We start from the raw sequence: 15,765 nt of genomic DNA, 5'->3' as shown, positions 1-15,765 counted from the left end.
CTCTCTCTTCTGATAACAGTTTTAAGTACTATTTTGGCTAAATCTCTTCAACTTCTCCCACTTCTTTTCTTGACAGTCTTTCAAAGTGACTTCCTTTTTTTTTCCATTTCCACTGTTCCTATAACTCCACCAACCTCTCTTTCAACAGACATACAGTTCTTGTGTCATTTGTGATACCTCTCTCTCCTCCCTATGCTGATGCTATCATTACCTCTTTGTATTTCTCTCCCCCCCACACTTTTATATCATCTCCAAAATGCATATGTTCCAACTGTTAATCCTTGAGCATTTTCAGCCATGAAATCTGTGATAGAATTGTGAGATCTGACAATATCATGTGCCTATAGATTTATGCTAAAAACCTGATCTGGTTCAGTATGTCTTTCAGCCTGAAATTCCTCTATCATTGACCATGTCCTCTTTCAATATTTACTACTAAAAATACTTTGGCTTGTAATTGTCAAAATGCACTGTAAATGTATAACAGGCCTCCACATGTGAGCCTAAAGTCAATGTGAAGAACAAAAGGATGGGAAGGAAAGGTAGCTCCATACAGCATGAGAGTGAGTGTTGATAAGTAACCATCAAATTACTTCTGTTTGGCAGGAGGGGTACTACAAGGTGATACTTAAAGTGCTCCATTAACATGAACATACACAATTCCACTTCCTACTCCGTTCTTCAGTCTCCTCCCTTCCTTATATCATAGTACTGATTGTGGGATTAGATGCTCAGTAATACTTAACTCCCATTAAAATCACAAATCTCTGAAAATCTGGATCTCAACAGAGAATTCCTAAATTTCTGCTCACTGGTAAACTTCACCCAATCCCATATACAAGAGAGCTTTGAAGATTCCCCAGACAGCAGATGGATTTGCCAAGGCAACCCCTCCAAGTGTGTGTTATTATTTTGTTGTTTTGAATGAGTATATTCTGTTAAGGTTCTATAGGACTCCATAAAACCATAACAATGTATGTTCTTTTTATGATTCGTGTGTTAATTAAACATTTCCAGCTCAATGAATGAATTCTGTATAATGTCTCTAGACAATTGAGCTCTGCATCCTTAATTGCTGTGCCATAGGTCAAGCAGATGATAACGTATTTGCTCTAGCAGAAATAAAGACTTTACTCCTTGTTCTAAGCATTCAGCTCCTTTTCATATACAACTGTAAAAATCTCCACAGTATTAAAACAGTATAATTAGATAATTGTTATATTCAAAGCTATTTGCCTCAGATTAAATAAAATCCTAAATAATTTCAGTTTCTGCCCCTGCTAATTAGCAAGTTTTTTATGCGTTTCATTTAAACATAATGCTAGGACCAATTCGGTACTTTCACCTCTGGGACTCCATTTATTATGTACTGGTTCCTTAGAGACCTAAAGCAATTAAAATTAAATTGAATTTATAGCTTAATCCTTCCCTGAGAACTACAGGACAAAAATTATTAGAGCTTTCCAGAGGTTTTTTTTTTTTTAGAACAAACCTGTTCACTGACTCAAACAAAACTCTGCCTACTTGCACCAGCAGTAAATTCACTTCTCTCAGCATAAATAAGTAATTCTTTTTCTTTCTTATTGTCAACTTGCACAAATCAGCCTACCAATACTTCATGTTTAAGCACTGACATTGAAGACTACAATAAAAGTGATTATATTATATATATGCATATTCATTTATTCATGTTTTAAGTGCACCTTACCATGATCAGTCATGACCTCCTAGAGATTAGAGTATCTGCACTAAATTTTTAGATTTTAAAATGAGCTAATTTTTTTCCTCTGATGATTTGTGGTAGATAAATGTACAAAAGGGATAAGATTCACATGAAATACAATGTTGTTAGCCATCTTGGTCTCCCTTTACAATCAATGCAGAATAAATAAGCAAATTAAGACACAATTCATCTGGCCTAATTTAGATGCCAACATCAGGATGAGATGAATCATGACCTAGCAGAAACGGCTGCTTCACAACCTGGTATCTCTAGATCTTCTGCTTATGTCTGTATTTGGCAAAATGAATGCCATTCATAAACTTTCAAACTGCAGCACGTGGAAGTGGAAATGTTATTTTTCTTCTTGTTCTAAATGTAGTTTCCAACTAAGAAGCATATAAAAGCAAGGGATGTAGGATGTCCTTGTAACACAATCTATTGGTCAGAATTGAAGTAAAGATGTATTTATATGTGACTGTCCCACTCTAAGAGGGTCCTACTCTTTTTTAATAGACTAATTTATATGCACTAAAAATGCTTTAATAAATGCTCTAATGAAACAGTTTCAGAAAAGGTTGTGCTGTTTGAGGTGTTACCTATCCTTCAGAGGGAATTATTGAAATCATGTTGAAATAGGAGGAAAAGATTGGAGTTGATCATACTGAATTATTTATGAAAAGTTAGGCAATGCAAGGAATGTATACAGGATGTGAATAATATCTCTGAAAAAGTCCATGATGAATCATGTGATAAAGAATAAAATATCCATCTTTTAAGCATAACAGGAGCAAAATAAATCCTAGCAATGGCTTACATTCATTACATCCATTGAGGGGAATAAGACAATGAGAAAGTAAAAACATTATTTTCATTGTGTGTTCAACACTTAACATATTCACAGGAAGGTGGATAAGGATTTCATGCAAGTTGAATCATTTAATTTTGTTCCACTGTTAGCTAAAGAAAATGCTAAAAGCAGGGCCTGTTGCAACAGGACAAGGGGGAATGGTTTTAAACTAAAAGAGGGGAGATTTTGACTAGATATAAGGAAGAAATTTTTTACAATGAGGGTGGTGAAACACTGGCACAGGTTGCCCAGAGAGGCAGTGGATGCCCCATCCCTGAAAACATTCAAGGTCAGGTTGGACGGGGCTCTGAGCAACCTGATCTAGTTGGAGATGTCCTTGCCCATGGCAGGGCGGTTGGACTAGATGACCTTTAAAGGTCCCTTCCAATCCAAACTATTCTATGATTCTATCATATCTACTAATGTTATACACTGTAAAACTGGCTTTACAGATAGCTAGAAACCAATAATTTTTTTAAAGATTTTGGAACTGTAATGTTAATTTATTGAGGTGAATTGAAAGAAAAGAGACTTTCTATATATTTTTAAAAGATCAGGCTTTTACAGGCTGACTAGCCTAAAATGCTTTCTAAAAAAGAAGCCACTGGAACAGAAATCTTGTTTAGTCAATGTCAGTCTGCATAATATACTAGAAAATAAGTAATCAGACAAAATTCACAGGGCTTTTGGAAATGTGATTGATAATTGTAGAGTTATAATATATTTAGATTTCTCTGCTGGATTTAAGTAACATATCCTTTTGTATGATTACAATGCCATTAAATAGATAAAAACAGATCACCTACTTCACTATGCACAAATACAAAGAATATCCACACTAAAATCATAGTGTTTTCTGAACACTGGATAGGCCGGCCTCCTGAGAATTTTAAAACATAAATCTTAATTAGCTTATAAATTACAATTATTTTTAACCAGGTATTAAAGATCTGTTTTCCTGTGTCAGACAATTTTGTCCTCAACTGTTTTAGACTAACCTGGTGGAGCAAAGAATCATAAATAAGATCTCCAAGGATGATATATTTCTAAAATAAATTAGTTAGATGAAGTTTTTTTTTTCCAACTTCATTCTTCACAAGTGAATTTCTCCTTTGATAGAGGTAAAAATTTTATCCCTTTCAACAAAACTCAAGAAGGCGGCTTACTCTGAAAATGTCTGCACTCCCTCATTATTCTCAATGTACTGAATCCATTGGCAATAAAGGTGGCTTCCTTCTTGATTTAAGCCACTTTGGGATTTTCCCCTGCTGCTTAAAATCAGCAGTCTCCATGTTCTCTAAAGCAAGTTGATTTCATTCCTGCTGGTTGCATTTGAAAGTAAAAGATAGCTTTTCTAGAAACTGCTTTTGTTCATGTGTTCAGTCAGAATAATGGATAATAGCTGCTGTTTCTACCAGACCAAAGCCTCAAAAGCCACTTATGCTTGCCTGCTGTATCTATAAATAATAACACTCAATTTAAAGAAGGTCCTGTGTGAGCTTTTTACTAGTCACCAAATATAATGTTAATGCTCTTGAAGTAGTAGAAAGTTGTACTCCTTGGAAAAAATACAACTAATGGATTCCTTTCCCACAAAATAGTCACAAGTATTTATATCAAAACAGCAGATAATTTAAGTGCTGGAGCACCTACATTTTTTCTACTCGTGTCTCCCCATGTCTCTCACTTGTAGCTGTCTTCTTCTCCACAATTTAGTTCTGCTTCCAAATCTTCATGCAGATTCTGACATAATTAATGTGGTGGTTTGTTAATGCCATGAAAACAGGAATTCTGTTTGCTATCTGGTCACTTCGTCCCTGATATACAAAATTTTCCCATGCCTTGTGCAGTTGAGATAGTGCCCTGAACAACTTACTTTGATTTTTTTAAAGCTTCATGGTTAAAATCAAGGGTCTGCACAAACCTCATTGTCCATAAATCTCATGTGGTTAGGCCAGGCCAGTTTCTATAGACAATATTCTGTCAAGTGTCACATACCTAACATCTCATTATTCCAGCTTTTAACTGTTATCCAGATGACTGATTACTAATTTTGTGTTGTCACCTGGTTGACTCCCATGCATGTTGAGTCAATGTAAGAGCTGTCCCAGAAGACACGTGAAAGCATGGACATCTGCTGTCACAGTCTCGTCTACTGGAAATTCTTTGACTTCATCAGAGAAAATGGGTAGATTTCTGCTGGCCTCCAAGAAAAGGGAAATGCATTTTTACCAATGGATCAAAAAAAAGATTCAGCTTGATTGAATTGTAATTATTTTTCCAATTCTGCTTTCAGTTGTGCTTCCTTTTACACTAGAACTTACTTCCATCTAGATGAATGATGCTATGCAAGATAAATTCTTTTGTCGGTGTGAGGGTGGGGCACACCAAGGGCTGTCAGGGCATGGATCTCACCAGCCAGGGCCCATCCCAGACCGGACCCCAGCAAGTGAGTAGGGCAGATTTGGAGATGCTGCCAGGTCCAACCAAAAGCCCAGGCAAGTTCATGCTGATGAGGCAGGTCCAAGATAAGGCTATGAAGTCAACCCACAGGTCAGAGTCCGGTGCAGCTGGGTCCATGGCCAGGCATGGGCACAGCTGTGAGGGGTCTGGACACAGGCATACCTACAACACACTTCTGGCAGGGACTGACAGCAATGATATGGGGTTTCTGGGACCATGGGCAAGGTGTGTGGGTGGAGGCCCCGAATGAAGCTGATCAGGGCCAGTAAGGGCTATTAGTACCCATTAGTGGACATAATCTGGTGATGAATCCTTTACCTATATATTCATCTTGACTACTTCCTTACTGATTTCTCTGAATGATGGAATTCTTCAAATGACAAATTTTCTGAAACTACCCAGCATTCATAGCAAGGAGAAAATCCTTTAACAGAAGCACAAAAGCTTAACAGATTGGACCTAGCCTCACCTAAGCTCCATCAGGAGTTTACAAAGCAAGGGGGGCCTTCTCTAAACCTTGTAATTCAACGGGAGGGTCTCCCTTACCCTTTTGCATCTTCAGTCTCTGTATAAATCATTCTAGCTCAATTCTAACTCAATTTTCTTTTGTGTGTTTCATCCATGTAGTAAGTGATAGAGTGAACATGGAACTCTGTTAAGTCACATTTATATAAACTTCTCTTAAAATCACTTTTTGCTAATACCTTTGACGGTGATTCTTTAAGCAGCCTCTAAACCACTCATTGACAACAGAAGGTTAGTGAAAAAGCAAAGCCAGCCTCTGCACTAAGTTGCAGAAGAGAAATAATATTCCTAAACTAAAACAGGGGGTTTCTAGTGGGGTATAAAGGAGTTTTTTTTATATGGATAATTGAGCACTGGAACGGTTGCCTAGAGAACTTGTGTGATCTCTATCCTTGGATATTTTCAAGTTGAACCAGACAAAGCTTTGAGCATCCTGGTCTAGACAATCCTTCTTTGAGCAGAGGACTCGACTAGAGACCTCCTGAGATACCTTCAAATCTGAATGATTCCTACACCATTCACATGTATAAATGTTACTGTTTCTTTTCTCTAGCTGCATCAAATTCACCACTCTGAAACAGTTTTAACTTCACATTTCTTTGCTCCCTTGCCCAATCTCATACACTTTAAATACCACGTCTGCTCCATATTAAATATAGGATAGTTCAAAGAAAAGAAAAGAATGTGTAAAGGGACTCAGGAGAAAGTGGGAAATACTAGTAGTAGGAGGACTGTGTTTAATATCTTTTTTTTTTAGTTTCCCTAGCAAACAAGTAAAGAAAATGAGGGTTTATGAAGAAACCAACACCTAGATAGCAAATTCCTCTAGAATCAGATCTTACTCAATAGTAAGGCTCTGTTCCTCGTGAGGTAATGTTTTTGTTTAACAGAGCTTAATCAGAACTGAACCCCAAAACCATCGTTAGTGAAATACTTTGGAGTGTTTCCATTTCATTGTATGTGAAGTACAACTCCTGTGATGTCATGAACGTGGAGTGTTCACAACATTGTCTCAAAAAAGTTGAAAATTGCCCATTTTGGTGCTATCTACAGAGCAGACAAGTGCCAGGAAGAACAAAATGATCTCTTCTACTATATATTCTTTTGGCAATTACACAACCTATTTATTAATTATGATGCATTTAAACTATGACTAAAAGAAGTATCTGATGCAAATCATCATACGCTGCACAATTCCGATTTGTGAATGGAGAGATTAGGCGAATGGGAGATGTTGTGAATACAGGTAGGGGGCCTTGTCTTTGTCTTCTGGGTTTCTTTCCAGTTATTATTCTATAATCTAGGCTGTAAAATCTTTGCTGTAAAAGCAAAATCACATACCAAGTCGAAATATCTCCCTTCCCTCTTCTTACTTCTCTGTCCCTCACAATCTATTAATCTGTTCTGGTTTATTTACATTGCAAATCATTTAGACAGTGAAAACAGTGAGGAGAATGAGCAATCCTTGCCTGGAGGGCTTGACAGTGTTCCTATGAGTGATGCATGAGCAGGCAGGAGGTTTCTGAAGAGTGGATGGCATATCAAAGATTTATTTTCTCTGCAGTAAGGTAACACTCATTATCAAAAGGGACGTGAAACAAGGAAACACTTCCCATTTGTGCTGTTAGGCAGATGAATCCAACCAGGTATTCTACTCATTCTTCAAGATTAAAGGGAAATATAATAATATAAAAAGATGGTAACGTATATTCTTTCATGAAGAACTGATTATGTGTGTATAACACATTTTACAAAGACTTTTATGCATGGCTGTTTGGTTAGGTCACTGTACAATTTCCCAAGATTAGAAATGGTAAAGTAACATATGCAAGAACTCAGCAATAATTTTGTGTTAGAACTATGCTTGAATATCTTAAAAATCCACATTTTGATAAATCAATGTTTTAAGATTGAAGTTGTCATAGAGAAGGCTATGTGTCATTATATATTATTACTTTGTGGTCTTTACATGAAGTAATAGGACCTTATATTTTGAAAAGCACTAGCGACAAGCAGATTTGAGTTTTGTATGATCATAACCCACAATTCCATAACTTTCCATGGGAATATCATAATAGATTTTGTGCCATTTTGTGCCATGTACTTTAGGAAAAGGATCAGTTTTTTCTAACTTCTGGTACCCTTGATGCCATGAGTTCTGAAAGCTGCATCACTATGCAATGATACAGTCTAAAGTCCAGCAGACACCTTTCCCTTCTTCTCCTGATATACCTCATCTTCTTGACTTATATTTGACACTTTACAGATTAACATACAGTTCTTATGACATGTTTAACTGTTTTTTTTTAATGTGCAAAATCAGGCCATTTACATATTTAAGCATAAACCCCTGCTTTATTTGTAATGAATCAGCGATGAAAACAGAAGTAATGAAGTTTTCTAATTCACTCACAAGCTCACCGAGGGTTTTGCCACACTATGACTACCATTTGTGCTACCAAATCTGGGAATTTCAGGTAGTCCTACTGAATATGGAACAGAATTGGATCCTACTTAGCTTCAGTCAAGACAGTTTTGGACAAAGAAATGCAAATCCAATGGCACGCAGAGGTCTACAAAAAAGGAATTGCTTTCTTCTTTAAAATAATTCATAAAATTCCTCCAAACTGTTTCCTCTCCAGAACTGGGATATACTGTTACTACCTAGTTCTGTTTCTTCCCCACCTTATTCATTGTCACTTAACACAGAAACACTTGGTAGGGCAGCAATTGCTGTATGTCTCTGAATTCTGCAGATGTCAAATCTTTTTTATTATATATTTATTTTTATTTTGCTACTCAACACAGTGTGACCTTACTGGAACTTATAGAATTTGTCTAGGTATTTCAATTAAAAACATCTAATATGTTGTAATCACTACTGTTTATCTGACTAAGTGAGGATTTGAAAAGAAAACAGATCAATTTAATCCTTTTGATTGTCTTTGTTTTGGTATATTTACACACCAGGAGAAATTTATTTCAATTTATTTTATTAACAACTCAGTAACAATCAGTAATTTCTAGTAAGGTTAGGCATGTTCTTGGATTATTTCTTTCTTATTTAAATCCCTAACTCCTGGAAGCCCTCACAATCTGGTGTATAAGCACCTTTTATTGCTTTCATTGTCCAATTATAGCACACAGAGCAAAACCATCACCTGCACTTTTTATAAACATACTATACACTTCAATGGAACATAACACTGTATTTTGGCCAATGCTATATTTGGAATTCATAGAAATTTATCTTCATTGAAAGTCTTCTCGTTTTGCTATTGAAAATATGAGTAAGAGAGTAAATGCCAGAAGCTGTGACTTTCAAAAGAGCCAGGAACTGGCCTAGTCTATTCACTTCAGTGTCAGCAGGATGTTTCTTATTGGTTTAAATAAAAGGTGAATTAAATCAGTGGTGACTGCTCCCCCCAAAAAGCAATGCAGTGGGTTTTTTTTTGTTTGTTTTGTTTTGGTTTTTTTTGCCAAGGAGCAAAAACCTATGGTACATTTTGGACTCTACATATAAATTTTCTACATATGAAGCACAGTCTACTGGTCAGTTTGCTACTTTCTGTTTTCTGATCAAAAATATGTACTTCTAAATTTTGAAAAAAAAATTTACAATTAGAGAAAATAGATTGAAGACATTTCATTGGACTTGTGAAAAAAACATAACGAAACATAAAACAATATTGTATACAATATATGTATTTGTCAGCAGGCATGCAGTCTTGTATTAAACTCTCCAAATACATTTTATGTAGGTGGCAATACAATGGAGCAGGCTTGATGAAAAGGAACTTTCTCTGATAACTGGGAGGTGGAAGCTCTGATGTAATTCATTGAACAAAACAAAGACTTTTTTTCCAAAACAGATATCTAAAATCTGATATGACAGGTAAAGTTCTCTTGAACTTATTTTAAAAATAACACCCATTTTCTTTGTCTGACAGGAAAAATTTTATGGATTTATCAGCCAGAGGTGTTCTTAAAACTGTAATGTTATTTATTTTTCATTATTTTGAGCTAATAATCTTATGTGTTAATGGCCTTCTGGAGGTTTCATGAAATACATAGCCAGATCCTCAAGCACAAGTGGTGAAGTCAGATAAGTTAAGACTTAGTGCAGAAAATGTCTTTAGCAACTGAAAGAAGCTTTTCTGTCACCGTTTTTGTTTGGTTGGTTGGTCGGTTCATTGGTTTTTAATTCATAGTTTTTTCTAGCAGGCAGAATTCAGATGAGTACAGTTGTATTTCCCAGTTATGAAGTAGCTTCTAATCTACCACACCTCTCTTCTCTGGTTTTATGATAGCTATTGTAACATTTGTCTTCTTTTTCAGCTATTTTGAGATCTACAGGTGTTGATGAATGATACTGTATAGAAAGTGAATATTATTGCAGAATAAACTGCTAGGTAACAAGTGTGGTGAATATTTGTAAATATTCTCTGCACCTGGTTGTTCTCTGTCAAGAAGAATTAATCGTAAAAAGTTATGAATCAGCTAATCTATCCTCGGGGAGAGAAAGTTTGAGAGCACAGTTAGTGTCTGACAACTTTCAAAGGCAACAGATGTTTCTGCTTTGTTGGTAAGTATGATTTTATTGCTCTACAAGTGCTGATGTTCTAGATCTATAGCAGTGTATTATCTCTTTGGCACTGCTTAGCGTTCAATTTTACTTCACTCTGCTTTGCAAATAAAAGTTCTTGCAGATATAGCCCATCATGAAACACTCCTACTTCAAAAGAATCACTTGATCCAGAATTTTTCTTAAGCTTATTTGGAAAATGCCCGTTCAAAATTTGTCATTAATAAAACATTGCAAACATTGAATTAGACCCTGTCTTCCTCTATGATTAAAAAGGGCCATTACAGATGGCCTAAACTTCCTCTTAAATTCCTGTACTCAGTTTTTCTTATGGACAAGTGCTTGGTATCTTCCCACTCATTTTTTAAAGAAGCCTTTATGTTTTCCCATTCAATAGCTTGGAGATTTTGGTGCAAAAAGGTATCTAACAGGCCACAAATATTTGCAAAGGTTCTGTGAGTGCCAACCTGAGGTTCTCCTGGCATTTCCCACATAGCAGTAAATATAGCTTAATTTGTAGCATGCTCTGGAAATATCTAAAAAAAAAAAAAAAAAAAATACAAAAATGAAATTCCAGAGGAATAAGAATGGTAACGGAGTTTTCTGTACTCCAGCAGTTCTCAGTAGGGGAATCCCTGGCTCTTGTGTATTTGTGTGTAGCTATTCAGAGGTTGTTCTAAATTAAATCATAAGCTGCCATAAGAAACCTATGGCCAAACTTTGAGAAGTTTTACACTTTTGTTAAGTTTCAAGAATATGGGAGAGAGAGGCATCAGCTCTGATAACTGATCTCTTTTTTAGTTCAGAAACTGAGTCATGCTTTTGGAAATCTGATCTTAAATAGTTCCTCAATTTGAGGTCCTCCAGCAAAACACCATTAAAGCCATTGTTACAGGCAACCTCAATAGCAAGCATGTGTTGATTGTTTCCAAAAGTACACTGCTTAAACTGTCAAGACTCTTCTCTGCCACATTTTTAGACTACATTTCTTGCCTTATCTGACAATATTATGTTGTAACTATACTGACATCAAAGTCGTATGATAAATCTAATGTATTTTTAGTTCTTGCTCATGGAAATGAAATACAGGTTCTTCATGGAAGAGGATGATGCACAATATATTTAATGAAATAGATAAACTCTCAAGGTCAATGAAAGAGGATTGGCTTGTTTGTCAAAGGACCTGAACAAGAATGTGTGGTGCACTCAACATACAGACAGTAATATCAGTTTTTACCATGAAAATTAATGGCAATAGCATAGAAATTCTACTTTATTTGCAATAAAGAGAAGAGAAATTATTGTGGAAATTTCATGTCTCATAAGCATCATGCTTCAGCTTCTTCATCAACAATTCCGTGTCAGTGAGCTAAAAGGAAATGCAAGGAAGGAGGCAGGTACCTCAAGCATATTGTGTATAGACAAAATTATCATAATATTAATTATGAAAAGCTAATTTGTGGAATGTTGTTTTGCAGTCAAGCATTAATCATAAAAATACCAACAGAAACCTCAACACCTGTGGGTAACGACAGGAAAAAAGAAAAAAAAAAAAAAAGCTACCAATCCCCAGAATTTTTCTAGTTCAAGTATGTTTTCATCCACTCTACCTGATCAAAACAACTGCACCCATACAGTGTAATTAACAGAGGATGGGAGGATAGAGTGAATCCAGCTCACTTGGTCATCAGCACATTGGAGAGTTCCTGTGAGTGGCCAATATGAGACTGGGCCAGAAATTGGAAGGAGTGTTAACTAAATTTTTAGACATCAAGCTGAACTTGCAAAATGAGTTGTGAAAGATTAAAGGCACCTTTTCAAACATGATGTAAAAATATAATATCTGTTGTACTGAGAAGTTTCATTTTCAAATCCTGTTATAGCGTCATGGTTTATTGTTGGGTTTTTTGGGGGAACAATCTACAGCATATAATTTCAAGAGTAGTATTAAATTTCTGATTTTAAAATAATTCTGGCTGAAATATCAAAATCCATGTTATAGAATGTATTTGTAAAACAGTACACAATGCTGGGCAACCTGTTTTAGCTGTCACTGTTGGACTAGATGATCTCCAGCAGTCCCTTCCAACCTCAACTATTCTGTGATTCTGCGATTTAACTTTTTTGGTTTGATGACAGACTCTAAAACATAAATGTTATAATGACAAACATGAGCTTTACCAATGATTTCAACCATACTAATTCAGAAATCTTCCCAAATATATGAGAATATCAGATCTTCATATCTCCAGGCTTCATATAGATGTAAAACTGATATAGAATATTATGTCATTCTCAATATTTGGTAATGGTGTGAGAGTTGAAGGCAAAGATATGAATGCCATTTACCCACAATTCAATTCACCAAGACCATCACAGCTATATTAGAAAGTATTTATTTGGATCTGTTGAACACAGAAGGGAAAAGTGTATATTGGCATATTTTACAGGTAGTGTTATAGATAATCTGAAGGCAGCAAAGGAACATATTTTCCCCTTACCTTTGTATTTCCATGCTTTTAAGATTATGGGTGAAAGTTAATTTTGTTTCAAAAATGTATCACAGCCAGGATTTTTAAAAAAGGAGGGACGATAGATCCAACAGTAGGGTTTTTCGTAATCAATACTTAGACACAATTCACAGCTTGATTTTCTTCCTCTTCTCTCAGTGTGCCTCAATGTGAATTAAAAAGGCTGATTAAATATCCATTTTTTCAACTGAAGAAACTTCTTAATATAATATTATTGTGGAGCAGTTTTCAGAGATTGGAATGAGGAGGGGGGAAGAGTGAAAAAAAACAACATTCCACAACTATAAAATGTCCTTGAGTACTTTTACCAGGTGTTGCCCATATTTTCATCTATTTAAGTTCCACTTTGGTAGCTCATCATCCTGTAAAGGCACTCTACCTTGAAAAAAAGTTGTCTGAAAACCTGCACAAAACCAGACATACAATAAAAAGGAGGGAGGAAACAGCAAAAGAGGGTTACTGAGAGAAGTGGAGCAATCTATAGGGAGTTAGTAGTAGGAAAGATGCTGTGGGAATTGGGGGTAGGGTATACAATTTTCCTTTGGGCGTGGCTCATGCTTCTGTTACATCTCATTTTTGTTTTGTTTTTAAAGATGACCTGTAGGTTATATGCATGGAAATATAGTATCTATAGTAACATTCCAGAGAGACTCACTAACCACACACACAGATTCTGCATCATGATTATGGAGTTAGCTACAACCATCTGTTTCAGGTTCCCTGAAAACTTAAAAAGAAAAAAAAAGAATGAACAGAAAAGGATATGTTGAGAGAAGGTGGGAGAGTCACAAACATCATCTGTGGCAGTTTCTGCTTTGGAAAAATATGTGCTGGTTGATTAGAGGCTTCTATATAATATGGGATGGTAATCAGTTATTAATACCTTTAAAATTTCAGAACAAAAATCACATGTTAAAATGGATTGTTTAGAGGGTTACACACTACACACTTCTTATTTTTAATCCCTCGAATGACACTTATCTTCCGTGAGATCCTAAGCTGTTCCTCAATTTATCCCCGATTGGCAGAAAGTTAAAACTGACAATTGCCCAATTACATGACTTCTGAGACAAATTCTGTGTTAGCTTTTGTGGTTTCAGTTTCCTTGGGTTTTGCACCAAATGTAAATTTGGTTCAGTATCTGTAAATACACATAAAAATAAAAATGGACACACGTTATAAATGGTGGCACTGGAGCAATTAGTACAGAAAAGCCTTTTTTTTTTTCCCAGTTGTGTCTTGATTCAAACACTATCTGATCAGTTTACAAATAAGTATGGTATAGATAATAAATGTGCTGCTCAGCAAAGTAGTTCATTCCTTCAATATGCTATGTATTGTACAAATAAAAGTGTGTCCTGTGGGTTAGAAGCCATAAATACTTCTGTCAAGACAAAAGAAAAACTACCAAAAGTTCTCAGTTTGGTTTATGGAAGTAATACTGTGTTCTCCACTTTGGGCAATCCTGTGGTCTGGGAAAAAAAAACAGATCCCACTCAGAAACACCTTGCAATAGAGCAGCTCTGTTCCTGAGAGAATCACTACTACGTTGCACCAGATAAAAACCAAAAAAAACAACAAACAAACATAATATTTCATCAGTTTCCCGTTACACTGTCATGTGCTTTTCTTCCCCCTAATTCCCTTTTCCTTGATTAGCAAGATAAATGTGTAAATAAAAGCTTGCTTTCTTAACATGCTTTGTATTCAAAACTCATTCAGATGGATCACAACTGGGGATTGATATTGGTCTTATCCCCACGGGATCAACTCTGATGTCATACACAGCTCCCACTGTATCCCACTCATTGTGTTCTTGGAGTACAAGGACTGCTGAGTTGTAAGAGTTCTGTTTTGCTGTAAGTATTGAGGGGAGAAAAAAGAAAGAAATTGGAAAGTCTGTAAGTATTTATTTATATTGATCAAAGAAAACAAACCAAGGCAGCCACTATGGATGTGAAAAAGCCACAAACTCAAACAGAAAAATAAAAACCAGTGATTTTTATTTTATGTAAGAGGTTTTTTTATTTTCCTAATGAAAACAGCAGTTTAGCAATCAATAGTTCTTCAAAAAATCGAAGCATAACTTGTGCCAGGTTTATCTACAAAAATTACAAAGAATCCTTGCTCTGTAACATCAGAGTGAGATTTGTCTGATGAAACTTTGGGATTGGACTCACCTTCTCTATCTTCAGTAATCTACACTATAGATATCTGCATTTGAGTTATTTACCTTAATTTGAACCACTGGAGTGAAATAGGAATGACTCATTTGAGTTATCTTAATTGTCTACTTTCAGATGAGATGGCTTCTATGTAAATTTCCTAGTTTTTCCTCCACTGAATCAAAAGAGAGTCCAGGATTAGTAGCCCGATGTATGTAATACAGATTTAGAAAGTTAGGTGTATTGAATCCCCACCTCACTGGGTAAACTTTACCTATTTAACCTAAGGCTGACTGTCCAGAATCTAGGCTTGTTGTCTAGGATTTCATTGTCAATGGAGAAGGGGAAAGGTATTTTTTAAAAAGTTATTCTTCCAACTTTTCTTAAGTTACTTATCGGATGATAAAGCACTTTCTGAAGTTGCCTAACTCTCTCCACTAGCTATAGAGGGGAAAAAATGGAGAATGTAGGCTGGATACCAAACTCTCAGGTGCCTAAGATTAAAGGAGTATTCACTTTTGCTTTCTGATAAGGAAAACTCAGCAATGGGCTACAACCTTCTGTCATCTTTCAGCAAAAGTTAAGCAGAAATGGAGAAGATATACATCAGTCCTGAGCTGTAAGAATGCTGTCATAGCTAATGAGCTGCAGAGCCTTCAGTTTCTGGTTCAACTTCAAGCTAAAGGTGCTAAGAATTGTCAAAGAAGAACAAAGTTGGTGTTAAAAAGTTGGAGTTCAGAAAAAAAGATAAAGATGGAGTTCTGCAGAAAATCCATCTCTGTACTCTGTCACCAATGTTCATCCCCTTTTTCTCTGTCCCATAACAAGAGAGAGCCTTTCCATTTGGACCACTGCTTTGGCTGAAGGAAACATGCCCTTGTAACCCTCATGGCAGTGGCACAGGGAGACCTGCAAAAAAAAGGTGG

This window comes from Calonectris borealis, chromosome 1 (genome assembly GCF_964195595.1).
Source record: "Calonectris borealis chromosome 1, bCalBor7.hap1.2, whole genome shotgun sequence".
Lineage (NCBI taxonomy): Eukaryota > Metazoa > Chordata > Aves > Procellariiformes > Procellariidae > Calonectris > Calonectris borealis.
The sequence above is the reverse complement of the archived record's forward strand: the minus strand, read 5'-3'. Positions refer to the sequence as shown.